Source organism: Vicia villosa, unplaced genomic scaffold, assembly GCF_029867415.1.
Source record: "Vicia villosa cultivar HV-30 ecotype Madison, WI unplaced genomic scaffold, Vvil1.0 ctg.001648F_1_1_3, whole genome shotgun sequence".
In the NCBI taxonomy this organism is placed as follows: domain Eukaryota; kingdom Viridiplantae; phylum Streptophyta; class Magnoliopsida; order Fabales; family Fabaceae; genus Vicia; species Vicia villosa.
In genome coordinates, this window is record NW_026705684.1 from 281,551 (window position 1) to 291,483 (window position 9,933).

The window sequence follows — 9,933 nt, forward strand, 5'->3', positions numbered from 1 at the left end:
ATAATACCCTAATTCTTAAGTGTTGAGTTTAATTTTCATAAATCAATCTCTCAAATTGGTTGAGAGGAAGAACAATAATCTCATCATGAGAAAACAAATGTGTTATTTTAAAAGCAATTATATTATAACTAATTTTTTTCTCACTAAATTTTGTTATTTGTATATCTCCCCCCAAACTCAAATTCATCAGAGGGCTTTAAAGATTCTATCTAATAATATTATTTAAATTATGGGATGAATATAAAATATTCAAATATTTCATTAATTATATTTAAATATTTAAATTAAGGGCGATGCTAACATGTGCCCTTAACTAAATATAGAAATTTTTTCTTCAAAATTATACATTGTTTTCATTAAAAATTAATAATTAATATGTTTATAATGTTTCCCAATATAAACTTTTTATATTTAGGTTTCTTAACATGTGTCATTGGGGCACATGTTAACTTTATATTTAAATTAAAATGCAAATTGAATATTTTGATTGAAAGAGTTAATTGCAAATGGTACTCTCTTGATAATAAGTTCAGTCAAATAATTGGTATCTTTAGATATCCTCATTGTCTAATGAAAAAATTTGTAATATTAATAACATACTCCTTTCGTTCTTATTTATAAACAAATTTTAACTTTTTATATTCATTAAATAAAAGATATATCTAGACTTTATATCATTCAAATACAACATTTATTCAATTAATCTAGAAAGTCAAAATTTGTTTATAAATAAGAATAGAGGGAGTATTTATTATCGTGAATGTATAATTATTTAGTCAAACGGTGTTTATCTTTTGTCTGATCATAACAATTTTATGAACAATTTCTATATTAAATTAAATTAAATCTTAACAATAGCGATTATTTTTTCAACATGTTCTTCCGACTAACTTAATCAAAATTACTAAACAATATGATAAATTAAATGAAAAATGTCTTAAATTTACGAGACTATAACTACAAAAAAGAAAATGGGTGATGTATTGACATTGTAAAAGAAGTTTTACACTGTCAACCAATCATGACCATGTATCCCACCAAATCATACTGTTACTTTTAAATTATTGAGATGACATGGCAGAATATTATATTTTCATTGGATGACATTGTAAAATTTCTTTACACTTGTCGTCAATGCATCTCCTTTAAACCCTAACTACAAATGTAGGGTAAATCTATAAATTTAATACAATTTTTAATTATGATCATAATATTTGACCATTTATAGTGCGGTAATAAACTTATAAGGGTAATGCTAACGAGTGCCCCAGGGGCACTGGTTAAGAGTTTAAAATAGTATATTTTGTTTATTAAATACTTGTATTAAATGTACTGAAAATTAAAATAATTGACTTTTTTAAGAAATAAAAGGTATGTTTTTCTTGAAAATACTTGTATTCAATGCATTGGAAGTTTAAATTACTGATTCATTTAAAGAATATTTTCTATATTTAGAATGCTTAACCAGTGCCCCTGGGGCACTCGTTAGCATGACCCAACTTATAATTAAATAAAAGGTAATATGAAATATTTTTTAAAAGCATGATTAAAAAAACCATATTATTAAACAAAGCTTAAATAATAATAATATAATAAACTATTATAATCATACTATATACATATATTCAATTTTAAGTCAAATAAAAGTATATTTTAATATACCTAAACAATATGTTATCATTCATTCATATATTTACATAATGACTCTTAAATTAAAAAAGAAAAAAAGAAAAACTGTAATAAATTATTTTCAAGTAAGTAATTATCTTAATTGACAAAAAAAATTAATAAATAAATAATTAAAAAATTGATGGGTTAAGTTTTATGTTGTCCCTTTTTTCCTTGTTTATTCAATAATTTCTCTTTATTAATAAAACATTTTCAAAAATAAATAAATAAATCAAATATATATTTATTTCCATAATATATTTAATTTGAAATTTTAGAAATAGTAAATATATATATATATATATATATATATATATATATATATATATATATATATATATATATATATGTGTGTGTGTGTGTGTGTGTGTGTGTGTGTGTGTGTGTGTGTGTGTGTGTGTGTGTGTGTGTGTGTGTGTGTGAAAAGATCAAATTACACATGGAGAGTTACACTAGCCCATTAACATCGTATCTGATAAATATTTTTAAAATCAAAATTGAAAAGATATTATAAATATACCTGAAAATTAACGTCAAAAAGTACTTTTATATAATATTAATTTTGACATAATTTGACAACATATGAAACAATTATAGATTAATCCTAAAATTTATAGGTGTGATCTATATGATAATATATTTCAATTTAACAGTTGATTTTAAAAAATATTTATCTTATGTGATATTACTGAGTAAGTGTAGCTATTCAGATATAATTTATGGTCCATTTATTTGTCTTGATTCTCAAGATAAAAGAATAGCTAATTGGATATCATAGCGGTAATTAAAATTTTAATAAAATATTATTACCATGTATATTTGAATAAGACAAGAAATCATACTCTTAAGAATGAAATGGAGAAAAATGACCTCCATTGTCACCATTCACCCTTGTAATGAGATAATGTTAATAAGGAACATTAATCTGAAATAAGCTCTTTGAATGGAGAAGAATAGTAGTAGGACTGCTAATAATTTAAATGAGAATTTGATGATTGAGAAAGAAATGATTGATGATAAAAGGGAGAAACTTGATCTTGATCTTGTGTTATAGAAAATAGTGGTAATAATTCGGTGAGGGATCCTTATAAAAGCTTGTATTTGGAGAAGAATAATAGTCTTTTGAGTGATGAAGACAATCCTCTTGGACCATATAAGGAAGAATTTATTTTTGTAAATAAAAAAGTTGGGGAAGGCATAAACTTACACAACTTAGAATAGAAATTAACACCTCAGCCATGTCAAATAAAATAACACCACTAAATGAAAGCCATACATTAGAATATTAGAAGACTGTGAAACCTTGATACTAGGGTGACTATTAAAAATCTTAGTGATAAACAAAATCCTTATTTGCTTTTAATTGTTAAACAAATGATTTCTTATGCTCATTTCTCTACAAAATGTCTTAAATAAATCAAACTTAAGAAATTCACATTAAATTTTAGACACAATCATGATTCAAACCTATGGGATTTTTGTACAACAAACATGAAACCTTTGTATTGAGTTTGTCTAAATAACATGTAACTTTTTCTATAAAAGTGGGTCAAATTAAATTCTTCATTGCAGCAGTATATGCAAGTAACTTCCATGTGATTCAAAGGTAGTTATGAAATGAACTTACCCAATATTTGAACATATAAACCACAAAAGCGTATGAAGAAGTCTCTACTTCCAAGTACAAACCCAATCAACCAATTCTAATGGGTAAATAAGCCATCTTTCATTAAAGGATTCCAAAGAAAAGACTTCCAATAACCACGATGTCGTCAACTACCCTTCATAATTATTTATCAAACCAAATACTTGCTTCCTTTATATGATTAGGTAGACATGTTCTCAGGGCAAAAAATAGTTTAGAGACACCCATGCAGAATCAAAGTAGAAGAAGCTCACTTTGAGGATCCCTTAGTTATGGTAGAAGATGCATTAACTCGACAACCATGGTAGCTCTCTTCATGAAAACCCCCTGGATAAAGCCATCATCTCGACTAATAACCCATCCAAGCAACTTCATCCCCAATATCATCCTCCCAATTTCTTAAGGGAATAAATCCCCATGTATTTTACTACCATTATGCAAAGGCCAAAAGATATCAGTCTTACGAGTATTCAATTTGATACCTAATCTTGGATCCATCCCATGAATAACGTTAAGGGCTTTAGCCATATCCTCTGAATCCCGTGTGATGGTCCATTCATCAAGATACCGAACATGAATAAGAAGATCACATCTGTCTCTAATTCGATGAATGAGTGGGTGTAACACAAGAGCAAAAAGGAGTGACTCTAACAGGTCACTTTGTCGCACTCTAATGGTTGACATGATATATCAACAAATATAAGAGTTTTAGAGAACAAGGTGGTTTACATGGAGGAAGGTTGTCTATACAGATGTTTAGCCTCCAAAACTTTCATCGTATGCCCATTAAATGGGACCACCCCGAATGACCCCAACACTTGCACAATCATTGTGAAGTGGCCATCTAAAACATTGTGAAGGCATTGGTTGATATTAGAGCTCATCTTTTTTATCTTTCTCCTCAATATGAACTCCCTCATGATCCAAATTATGTTTCTCAAAGCTTTCTAACACATTATCAACTAACTTGACAAGACCATTTACATATTTCCAAGTAGCTAAGTATTCTATAATACTATGTTATTGTAATGAATTCCTATTTCCTAGCATGTAATCTCGCCTATTCTGAGGCTTGACTACTTGTAAAGTGCAACGAGGAAGAAGTAAAAAATGGAACCTAGTCGCTTACATATGCGATTTTATCAAACACCTTATAAAGATCATATTTCAATGCTTGAAAGAAACCACGATGACACCCAATAGGTATACTCTTCATGGTGAAGATATATATTATGAAGACTCTTTCTAACAGTTGTGCATTCTAAACATGTTCATTTTCTACATTGAGGTTATCGAAGTAAGTTGTAGATAGTTTTTAATACTCACAATATGATTTCCAACTTTCCATGTCCTATGAGTAACACAGAATAGACCATCAAGATGATGACATGCCTAACTCATAACATGAATTCTCATACACCTTTATAGCGGGGGGAAATTAAGACCAAATCCAATGATTGACTTAAATCATTATTTTAGTGAAAGTCGCCACCACGCTTTGTTATTTCCAAAGGAAAAGGGAAAAGAGCGAAATAAAACCTAAAGAAATTTTTAAGACAAAAACTAATAAAAATAAAGCAGAGATCTTAGGTACGGTTATGTAAGGGGAAGGTATTAGCACCCCTCACATCTGTGGTGCTCCACATGAACCTTTTTGTAAATCTGTGTTGAAAAAAAAAGTGCAAAAGATCAGAGTTTTGTTTGGTTTTAAAATTATGCTCGGTAATACGTTACATCTTGTGCCTACATACCTTCCGAGTACAATGGATAATTCTTAGAAAATTTAGTTCCATTTAAAAGGGAAACAAAATGTTTTAAAATAGGATAGACATTTTGTCATCATAAGAGAGAAACTCAGTCAATCATTATTGAACATGAGAATAATAGAGTCTTTGCATCACAAATGAAAGAAGGGCTCCAACTTGGATTAAATCAACAAGTATGCCACTAACTCTTTCAAGTGAAAAAGAATCAATCATATAAATCAATATCATGATATTAGAGGATTGCATCTCCACTATAATGATCTTTCATGTCTAAACTTTAGAAACAGTTTTTTTTAAAGAAAGCCACAAAGGGCTAAAGATTTGAAAAAAAAGTTTTATCAAAAAGTTTTAAAGAGTTTGCAAACATAAGAAGAATTTTAAAGAGATGGAGAAGTTTTGAAAATTTAAGAAGATGGGAGGAGATGAAGGGACTGCCCTAAAGCATAAAGTAAAAGCTAATGACAAGAACAATCTAACCAATTAAGAAGCCAACATTTGACATAAAGGCAACATAAGCATTCTCTTCCTTTAGATTTAACTCAACTAACATAGAAAACAAATAACTTGAACCAAATAAACCAAATCTCCAAGATAGTAATCCCATTTAAAAATAGCTTCACAAATATTGGTTTTGTCCCATATGTACTTGCATTAACATAGCATACAAAGCCTTTTCATAACAAACATGGTACCTGCACACAGATAAAATCCACAATACCTTAGAGTAAACTCCAAGGACTTCATACAAGCATAGAAAATCATACAACACAAGACCCAAAGGTCTCAAGGTAACAAGGCTCCTAATGCTAAGTCCAAGAGGTCTAAAATTCTAAAATGCCAAGGGATAGTAACCATAATCCAAGAGAGAGTCTTAAGTTTTTTGTTGTTCAAGTTAATTATTAATGTTTTAAGAATAAAATAAGAGTCCAAATGGATAAAGAAAAAAATACATAAGCATAAACATATGTCCAAATGGACAAAGGAAAAATAAGCATAAAAAACATGATAATAGATGATGAATGGTAAAATAAAAGCATAAGATAAAATAGAAAATAGGATAAAGCAAAATAGTAAAATAAGCATAAAAGTAAAGTTAGAAATTAGTGATTAGAAATTAGTTGTTAGAGTGAATGATCAATAATGATTGAATAATGAACTTAGGCCAAAGTTGATGAAAACTCATTAGAGGATTGATGGAATCAAAGCCTCCTAACAACAAGTTTTCAAAGGTGTTGATCCAATTGTAAAATAATCAACCATCTTCGGGCTTGTAAACATAAGTTTAGGCCACAGATGATCATTTTCCGATACAGGACAAATTTAGCGCTATGTTAAGCAATCGCCAAGTAACTTATATAGAAGTCACCTTACAACGAAGTCAGTCAATAACAATTTATGTATTTAAGAATAAATTAGAGAAATGATATGTAAATCATTCTCCAAAAATTTACAACACATGTAAAATTACAAACAGAAACAAGAATGGGATTGAGATGAAGAGGGAGGGGGTTGGATTGAAGTTAAAACCAAAAACAAAATAAAATTCGGATGAAATCCTTTTGATTATTTATGTGATTTCATCTTACTGATCCATCAAAGAATGATAAAATCATAGCCTCTACACAATGAACTCATCAAGAGTTACACCCATAAATCAAAAGAAAATAGATGGAGAGAAGGAACCAAAACAGCTCAAAAACAAGGCAAAAACTGCATTCTGTTGTCAGGAAACCGGTTTCCTGCACATATTTTCAAATATGGTGCAAAAAATAGTGAAGGAAACCGGTTTCCTAAAACAGTAACCGGTTTCCTGACAGATTTTTAGAAAACAACACTTAAAGAGAGAAAACTTTGATCAAACATTTTATCAAACACCTTATGATCTTTGTTGCAATTGAGCACATAAATTCCATTAAATTATGAGCAATTAACACCAATGGAATCACAAAATATAGCTCAAAGAATCAAGCAACCAAAATCAACAAGAGATCATATTATGAGATATGAAAATAAGTTTACCAAATATGACTTTAGAAATTCACCAATCAACTTCAAAACTTGCTTCAAATTAACTCGAAGAATCACTCTCCTAAGCTTTAATTTAGAGAATTAATGAAGAGAAAGTGTTTGGATGGAGGTTTAGCTCAAATATTAGTAAGCTTCAATGAAAAGCTTACTAACTTTTGGAAATGGAGCTTTGAGTGAATTTGGGTAGATGAAAAGAGTTGAGAGAATTTTTTGCAAGGTGAATTTGACTATCAAAAGTTTATTGAATGAATGAAATGAAGGTCCTATTTATAGAGTCTAGGCTTGGGATTAGTGGTGGGTTGGAACCAAAATTAGGCTTGGAAATTGATTTTGGAGCCAAAATTAAGATCAAGTGATGCACATGGCATCAAATGAGGGTGTATGATGGAATTTAATTATGACAAGGTAGGGAAATTTTTTTGGTGATCAATAATATTCTCTCAAAAAATGAAATTGGTGCTAAATACCCCAAACTTGAAAATTTCCTTTTTTTGCCAAATTTGTTGAATGCTTTGGCTTGGTACCTACAAAACACAAATATACAAGAAAAACAAAGCAATATTTTTGGTATTTTGATTAGTATAACATAAAAAAAAACATTTCCAAATTAAACAAACATGGGTGCTTGGTGATTCCCCAAAAGATGAGATGAGCACAAAGCCAAAGAACCAAACTCAAGATAGTGATCTTGATAAGTGGTAGGAATGCAAAAATAATTGGGAATCTTAGGGTCGAAAATTAAGGTACAACAACCTTCATGTAACCATTGCTCAACCACCATTAAAGACTTCTCCAATTCCATACAAATCCCAATAATTCTCAATGACTTTTCGTATTGCATTTTCCGTTCGTCACTATATAGGTGTAACGTCTTAAGACGAGACATCATACGAGAAATACCCTTGCTCTCATCCTTGTCATCAGGACAACAATAAAATCCTAGAAATGGACAATGCAAGCCTCTTGTCTAAGTAGAAATCATCGATCAATGCAAAATTGTTCTTCTTTTCTACTCAGTGCAAAAGATATTTGGTTGAAGAGTTTTAACATACACGTTGTGGGCATCATTGAAATAGTATTTTGCTATGGTTGTATTGTTATTTTGCTCCAGTATATGATCATATTAAATAAATATTAAGAATAAAAAGAGGATTATAATCCATAATAAGTGGCGGAACATAATTGTTTCCCCATATTAATCATATGAATTATTTAATTATATGGATTAAATTACCCAACTGTATTAATTCAAATTTGTTGATTCTCATTCATAAATCTCCCGGAGCGGATAGAGTAGAGGAGTTTCGTCCTATATCCTTAGCCAATTTTCAGTTTAAAATTATTACAAAGATATTGAAAAATCGATTAGCTCTGATTGTAAAGAAAATCATTTCTCTTCGTCAACTGAGCTTTATTCTGGACCGTAACATTACAGATTGTATTATTTCAACTTCGGAAGCAATGAACATTCTCTATATAAATGTTATGCTGGGAATTTGGCTTTGAAAATTAATATTAAAAATGATTTCAATACTTTGGATTGGATTTTTCAAATTCAGGTTCTATTCCAATTTGGGTTTAATAAAATATTTTGTGATTGAATTCTGGAAATTTTACATTCTGCAAGACTATCTAGAAGAAGTACTTAGCAGGAGCTTGAGTAATGCATACAATAATGATAATATCAGACATATCTATCTCTGTAGAGGATTTTCTATCCCATCCCATGTACTCTATGCAAATGATATCGTATTTTTTTTTGTAGAGGATCCAAGAAATATATTTGAAATGTGTTGAAATCTTTTAGTAATTATGGCGAGGCTTCAGGTTAGAGGATAAATCATTCCAAAAGCAAATTTTATGTACGTTCCATGTCCTATAGAGAGTTTGAATTGGTGTTGGGGCTCGGGGTCAACTTTCATAAGAGCAAGTTAATTGGTATTAACTCTAGCCCTCATTTTCTGTCTGCTGCAACAAACTTTTTATTTTGCAGAATCAAAGACAAAGAATTATATTTTCTTGGCTTACCAATTGGTTATAAACCAAGGAGAATTTCTCTGTGGCAACAGTTGATCATCAAGATAAAGGACCGTTTTTTTGTTGGGGAGGGATATTTCTTTCCTTAGGAGGTATAATTACTTTGTTGAAATTTGTTCTATGTAGCTTATCTATCTTCCACCTATTATTATACCGAGCTCCAAAGAAGATTTATCAAGACATTACTAAGCTTCAAAGTTGATTTCTTTGAGGCGGATTGGATGGAAGGAGAAAGATTCATTGGATGGGGTGGAAGCAACTTTGTTTACCTATGGATAAGGGGGATTAGGTTTGAAGAACATAGAGGACTTCAACACAACTTTGTTATTGAAATAGAGATGGAGAATTTTAGAGGGGAAAGATTCTAAGTGGTTAGACATTCTTAGGGCGAGGTACGAGAATTTACGTCTTCACATTCAAAATGGTTCTTTCCCTTACGGTACTTCTTCTAAATATTCATGGTGGAAGGAAATTATTTATTTGGAAAAGAGGTATCAAATGGAGGTTTTCCTAGGCACCTGTAGGTTCTTGTTGGGTAACAGAGATTCTATTTCTTTTTGGAATGTTGTTTGGCATACGGATAATAGCTTGAAAGTCGAATTTGCTGATTTATTTGAGATGAGTTCTTGTAAGAAGGTGAGTGTGGCGGATTTGGGTTGCTGGTTAAACGACGTTTGGGTTTGGGGTGATTTTCGGATAACTTCTGGCTCTAGCCAGGCTGTGTCTGGTAGGTTACAGGTTTGCGACAGCTCCTCTTTGCGGTCTCTCTGGCGAGGGAAGTTGCGGACT